This window comes from Cebus imitator, unplaced genomic scaffold, assembly GCF_001604975.1.
Source record: "Cebus imitator isolate Cc_AM_T3 unplaced genomic scaffold, Cebus_imitator-1.0 Scaffold103, whole genome shotgun sequence".
Taxonomy (NCBI): domain Eukaryota; kingdom Metazoa; phylum Chordata; class Mammalia; order Primates; family Cebidae; genus Cebus; species Cebus imitator.
In genome coordinates, this window is record NW_016107418.1 from 4,275,805 (window position 1) to 4,283,062 (window position 7,258).

Here is a 7,258-nt window from a genome sequence, read left to right on the forward strand (position 1 = left end):
CTCCTGAGTAGCTGGGATTACAGGCATGCGCCACCATGCCCAGCTAATGTTTTGTATTTTTAGTAGAGACGGGGTTTCACCATGTTGGCCAGGCTGGTCTCCATCTCTTGACCTCGTGATCCACCTGCCTCGGCCTCCCAAAGTGCTGGGATTATAGGCTTGAGCCACCGCGCCCGGCCTATTTTGTAAGTTTTAAGCCCGCTTAGGTACAGAGGCCTGCACAGTCTCATGAGCCAACACTAACTACCCGGAGCTTCTTCCTCCAGGCTGAACGTGGACTCCGGCTGGCGGCCTGGCTCGGAGAGTGGCGTGTGCCATCACTACCACGTTGTCAGAGAATGCAATTCCATTAGAAGCTCCTGTAAGGTCCTGAATGGCCCACTGCCCCCCAGCCATGCGCTGGCCTTTCCCTGCACGTGCTCTGAACTGTTTCACTAAATGGTCATGGGCACGAGGCTGGCGCCTCCCTGCAGGACAATGGTGGTCATGGGCTGCATGTTCACCAGGTTCACACATTTATCTCCAGTCTCTAAAGCTCCCCCTTAACGTGGATATCACCCTTCCTTTCATTTACGGAAGTGGAACCTGAGGCTAGAACGTGGGGGCTGCAGGATAGTGTGGTCTTGAGCCCCAGGCTGAGTGGCCCCCTCATGACCACGTGGCTCTGCTTTCCTCCACTGGCGACTGAGCGAGGCCTGCTGTCACCTGCCCCAGCCTGCCAGGGCTGAGGCCTCCTTTTCCACCAGCACCCCTAAGGTCTGGGGTCACGTTAGCCTGTGCCTCGGGGCTCGCAGGTGGGCCGGGGCTGCACATTTCTGGAAGGAGAGGTCCCTAGCTGGTGCTGGTCTCAGGCCAGCAGCTTCGCTTCCTTCCCCCTGGTGGCCAAGGCACAGTATTTTTCTGTTGTAATGGGAGTTGTCATATTGCAACTGCGCTTTGTTCATGAGGAGGTAACCGATCTCTGTACAGTTTTGCGTTTCTTGCCTTGCAGCCGCTCATTTATCCAGTTTGTTGCGATCCCCGCAGGCATCACGGTTGTCCTTCTGCCCTTGTCTCTTGCACGGCCCCTCCCACCGAGCCTGCCCACCACAGTCCAGCGCACCTGCTCAGACGGGGATGCCCCTCTCCCCACCGGGCCCAGCACCTTCCATCAAGCTTTCCCCTGGTGATGGCGTGGGACACAGGGATGGTGTCCCTTCAATAGCCAGGCCCCACAGAGTGGCTGACTGTCCGGGAGAGCCCCAGTCTGCTAGGCCTCCAGGGACTCTGGTAGCACTTACTGTCTTTTTTGCGCAAATTTTAATGACATGATCCCTTTGGGCAGAACTGTCAAATAAAGGCGCCTCTTCCTCCACGTCAGATGTCGACTCCTGCCAGGGGGCCTGGCTTGAAGTATGGCATATGCCAAATGTCAGCTCCGGGTCTTCCCTCAGCTGAGTGACTTTGTGCAGTGCATGGACTGTGCAACTATATATGTCAGCCCTGTGAGCCACTGTTGCTCCAAGTCCCTGACGTGGAAAAAGATTTGACATTTATGCCCCTCAACAGTCACTGCCCTGGCCTGGAGACCCCCAGGACCTATGGCTGTAACAGGAGCCACCTGGATTGCAGACCACCCCATATTAGAGTCTGATGTTTCCTTGCTTCAGTTGTTTAACACGGGTCTCTGCAGCTGGCCACCGCCCATCCCAGGCCTCACGCCTCTTTTCATGCCTGCTGAGACTGGGCCACTGCAACTGCTTTTTAGTTCGTCTCTGAACTGGACTTTCTCTTTAGGGACAGAGGGAAGCTTACTCTGCATGTGAGCACATCTTGTTGTTCAACCCTCAATTCTGACTTGTCTTGTTTTTTAACTGGTAACCAATTTATTAAAATAGCTGACTTAAGCATCTGTGATGGTGGCTTCCACCTCAACTCCTGGCTCAATACTGATGGGAGTCACCTACTTAACAATCTCAGAAGGGTTGTGTGAGTCAATGAGTTGCTTGTGCATTCTCATCCGAAAACAATCTCATGTGTTAGAACCCCATCACAAGGAGTTTTTCTTGTAGTGATTCTCAAAGTCTTGACAGGCATCCGAAACGGCTCTTTCACTTTGAGATTCGTTTCCTTTGCTCCTCTGATCATGTCAGCGCACACCTTCTCCAGAGATTTTACATCACAGCTCGTTAGAGTGGTTCTGATTCGGTGAGTTGCCGCCTCCGGCTCCAGGGGTGTTTTTCTGTAATTCTTTTTTTTTTTTTTTTTTTTTTTAGAGGACGAACGAGAGAAAGAAAGAAAAAGAATAAAAAAAAAGAAAAAGAATAAAGGAAAGGAAGAAAGAGGAAGAGGAAGAGGGAGAGAGAACAGGGATGTTGCTTTATTGCCCGGACTAGAATGCAGTCTAAAACTGGGTATGCCTGTAATTGTGTTTAATAATAGAGACATAAAAAAAAATGAGGGAAGAAAATAATTAACAAGCAGCCAACCAATATTTCATTTAAACCTGTAAATACATGTGATGTTGTACTGATAAGAGTGTGTATTTTGTGTATTTAAAGTGGAGAGTTCTATGAATGTTAATTAAATCTACTTGTTCCGGATCTGAGTTCAAGTCATGAATATCGATGCTAACTTTCTGTCTCATTGACCTGTAAGTCTCCCACTATTATTGTGTGGGAGTCCAAGTCTCTTTGTAAGTCTTATATATCTGGGTATTTCTGTATTGGGTGCATATATATTTAGGATCTTTAGCTCTTCTTGTTACATTGATCCTTTTATCTTTATGTAGTATCCTTCTTTGCTTCTTTTGATCTTTGTTGCTTTGAAGCCTATTTTATCAGCAAGAATTGCAACTCCTGCTTTCTATTTATTTATTTTTGCTCTCCATTTGGTTGGTAAATTTTTCTCCATCCCTTTGTTTTGAGTCTTTGTGTATCCTTGCATGTGTGATGGATCTGGATGTAGCATACCAATGGGTCTTGGCTTTTTTTGCCTGTCTGTGTCTTTGGATTGGGGGATTTAGTCGATTTAAATTTAGAATTAATAACAATATATGTGTGTTTGATACTGCCATTTAATGTTAGCTGGCTGTTTTGCCCATTAGTTGATGCAAGTTCTTGATTATGTTGATATTCTTTATTTTTTGGTATTTTTTAGAAAGGCTGATACTGGTTGTTCCTTTCTATGTGTAGTGGTTCTTTCAGAAGCTCTTGTAAAGCAGGCCTGGTGGTGATGAAATCTCTGAGTGCTTGCTTGTTCACAAAAGATTTTATTTTTCCTTCGCTTATGAAGCTTAGTTTAGCTGGATGTAAAATTCTGGGTTGAAAGTTCTTTTCTTTAAGGATGTTGAATATTGGCCCCCACTCTCTTCTGGCTTGTAGGGTTTCTGCTGAGAGATCTGCTGTGAGTCTGATAGGCTTCCCTTTATGGGTAACCTGACCTTTCTCTCTGGCTGCCCTCAGTATTTTCTCTTTCATTTCAACCCTGGTGAATCTGGCGATTATGTGCCTTGAGGTTGGTCTTCTTGAGGAATATCTTTGTGGTGTTCTCTGTATTACCTGGAGTTGAATATTGTCCTGCCTTGCTAGGTTGGGAAAGTTTTCCTGAATAATATCCTGAAGCGTATTTTCCAGCTTGGATTGATTCTCTTCGTCACATTCAGGTACACCTATCAAATGTAGATTAGGTCTTTTCACATAGTCCCATCTTTCTTGGAGACTTTGCTCGTTCTTTTTTGTCCTTTTTTCTCTAATCTTGTCTTTTTGTTTTATTTCATGAAGTTGGTCTTTGACCTCTGATATCTTTTCTCCTGCTTGATCAATTCGGCTGTTAAAACTTGTGCTTAGTTCGCGAAGTTCTCGTGTTGTATTTTTCAGCTCCATTAATTCACTTATATTCCTCTCTAAATTGTGTGTTATTGCTAACATTTCTTCAAACCTTTTTTCAAAGTTCTTAGTTTCTTTGCATTGGGTTAGAACAAGTTCTTTTAATTCCCAGAAGTTTCTTATCCACTTTTTAAAGCCTGCTTCTGCTAATGGAACACAGTCTTTCTCCATCAGGCCTTGTTCCATTGCTGATGAGGAACTGTGATCCCCTGTAGAGGGAGAGGTATTCTGATTTTGGGTATTCTCAGCCTTTTTAGGCTGTTTTCTTCCTTTCTTTATAGATTTATCCATCTGTGGTCTTTATAATTACCGTCTTTATAGTTGGGTTTCTGAATGGACGTCCAACTTGTTGATTCCCGGCGCTAGAATCTGAGCAACCCACTGCACCAGCTAAAACAGCGGCGTTAAGATTGATGGTGCTTTTCTGACTCTGCACCAAGAACCGCAACACCAAGGCAGCGGCAAAACCACCTCGCCGGCCTCAAGAGTCATGCTGGCGACACGTGGGGCTCCTCTGCTAGGAATCTCCTGGTGCGAGAGCAACAAAAATTGATCTGAAAGTGTGGCGTCCTCTCGTTCTCTGCTCTTTCAGTGGGAGCTGCAATCCCGAGCTGCTAGTGATCAGCCATCTTGGATCTCTCTCCAATAAATTTTTTTTTTTTTTTTAAATTTGCTGCTCACAGCTTTTGACACAGTCAAACATCTATGACAAGTAGTTGGGTTCAAAACATTTGAAAGAAAGATCTTGGCAGACAAGGTCACCCACTGTCACTTGAACCATGGGGGGGTCACAACACAGTGACTGGACGAAGTTGTTCCAATTGGTTTTCCAATGCAATTCGTTCTTGATGAACCTCATTGAGCTGCTGCTGGAGCTCACTGTTCAGCCGAGCCAGCACTGCATTTGCCTCTTTATTTTTGCGGATAGCAGTTTGAATGGCCTTCTTCTGTTTGGAAGACTGTTTTTGGACTGTTGGATGCGGTTTCACGGTTGCTGCAGAAGCTGGGCCACTTGCAACAGTGGAAGGCTCTTGGTTTTCTGCAGCTTGATTTTCTGGTCTGAATTTCCTACGAATGGGCTTTGATGGTGGCTGAGAATACAGTACATCCTTCTTTGAGGGACTACTTTCTGCAGCCTGGGATGGGGCTCTGCTTAGCTGTGGGAGTAATCGGCCTCCAACACTTGTTCAGACTGTAATGGACAAGGTCTCGGAGGGAGCGCAGGTGGTGGGCCTTGCGCTCAGTGTCCACGATGGCATCCCCATGCCTTTCCAGCTGCCCCCAGGTGTCTCCAACGAAGCCCAGTTTGTGTTTACCATCCAGAGCATCCTCATGGCACAGAAGCACAAGGGGACCCTGTCCTTCATTGCCAAGAACAACGAGGGTGCGACCCAGGAGAAGCTGGACTTCAGGCTGCACTTCAGCTGCAGCTCCTACTTGATCACCACACCCTGCTACAGCGACGCCTTTGCCAAGTTGCTGGAGTCTGGGGACCTGAGCATGAGCTCAGTCAAAGTCGACGGCATTCGGATGTCCTTCCAGAACCTTCTGGCGAAGATCTGTTTTCACCATCATTTTTCTGTTATGGAGCGAGTGGACTCCTGCGTCTCCATGTACAGCAGCTCCATCCAGGGCCACCACGTCTGCCTCCTGGTGAAAAAGGGTGAGAACTCTGTCTCAGTAGACGGGAAGTGCAGCGACTCCACACTGCTTAGCAACTTGTTAGAAGAGATGAAGGCGATGCTGGCCAAGTGTTGAGAGCTGCCTGCGAGCCCTGCCCACCCCGCGGAGCACGCGCCCAGGGACCGCAGCCCTGACTCTCACCTCTCGTCGGTTGTGTGTACTGTACCCAAGCCTGAGTGTTAATTTAACTCCACGTCGTCCTCTGTGTAGACACTGGAAGTCATATGTTGCGTTAAATTACCTGACCAAAGTGACTCTTCCCGCTCTCTTTGGCAAGAAGTCCCCTTCTTGTCCCCAAATCAGCAAGGGACTCCCCTGCCTGGGTCCATGCCCTGCCCTGTGCTGGGGGCCAAGTCCTTGAATGTGGCTTCAGGGGCTCCTGGCCTGGGCCAGGACCTTATGGGCACCACGTGGGGGGCACTTGGTGGACAGGGTGGGACTGACATGGCCTCCTCTGGGGCTGCCTGCTTTTGTCCCAAACACCTTGACGGTGGTGTCCAGGGGAGGGGAAGGAAGGGCCGTTGTCGCCAAGGTTCCCTCCCAGAACCAGCAGTGGGAAAGCAGTCCTGTCGGCCATTGTTCCTTGTCACTGTGCTCGTGGGCTGGTGGCCAGATCCTGGGATGCCAGGCTGTGGGCAAGGAGGGGCCGGGGCACCCAGAGAGGCTGCAGTCAGAACCATGGCGGGGTTGGAGGCAGCCTCTCTGCCACCATTCTTCCTGGTCAGCAGAAGTGTCTCTCAGCGGGCTTGGGTTCGGGGTGGGGGCATGTGGTCACGTCTACCGCTTGCCACTGTATGCGCCACGGTTGCCCCGCGTCCTTCCCAGCACCCTCAGGAAGGCCCGGGCAGGGACTGGGAGCAGCAGACCCAGGCCTTTGGCCTGGCGTGGAGTGTGCCCAGTGCCCTTGGCAGGACCTGTGAGAGCTGCCCCACCGGCAGAGCCCCCACCAGGTAGGCAGCGGGACCCCGCTCACTCCCCACAGCCAGTGTGGGCACAGGGCTGACCCTTCCTCAGAGATGAAATTTTATCTTTCCTTTTGATGAAAACTGTCACTTTAGCATGTAATCTATTACAGAATCCTGTGCAGTGATTCTAGGATTTGAAATTGTATGATGTGTTACATAAGAATTTATTTGCTATCGACATTCCTGAATAAAGAAGAGAGAGACATAATCACGCTGCTGTCATGATTTTGTGTCAAGATGATCCAATAAAGTTGTAAAACAGGCAAAAAAAAAAAGTATTCTTAAAAGTATTCTTATTCTGCTATTCTTAAAAGCCATGGCTGCTGCGCGGCTTCCTGACCTACTTGCTCCTCAGCAAGAGCGAACAGCGGTGAGTCAGGAGCAGGAGTGTGTGGATCCACGGCCCGCAGCAAATACAACTGGGTCTTCCTCTGAGAGGGACTTTTTTTTCAGACACAGTTCACGCTGCCTCCCAGGCTGGAGTGCAGTGGTGCGATCTTGGCTCAGTGCAACCCCTGTCTCCTGGCTTCAAGTGATTCCTGTGCCTCAACCTCCCAAGTAGCTGGGATTGCAGGCACACGACACCATGCACAGCTAATTTCTGTATTTTTAGTAGAGACAGAGTTTTACCATGTTGGTCAGCTGGTCTGGAACTCCCAACCTCAAGTGATCCACCTGCCTTGGCCTCCCAAAGTGCTGGGATTACAGGTGTGAGCCACCGTGCACCCAGCCAGATTTGTCTTT

At 48.9% G+C, this 7,258-nt stretch overlaps 1 long non-coding RNA gene across 1 annotated transcript in view; it reads left to right on the forward strand.

The window, feature by feature from the left end:
* Positions 1-6,789, forward strand: part of LOC108310426 — a 20,400-nt gene extending 13,611 nt beyond the window's left edge. Inside the window, exon 4 of the long non-coding RNA XR_005201670.1 lies at positions 5,801-6,789. This is a non-coding gene — a long non-coding RNA (uncharacterized LOC108310426). The remainder of the gene's footprint in view (positions 1-5,800) is intronic.
* The last annotated feature ends 469 nt before the right edge of the window (positions 6,790-7,258 follow it).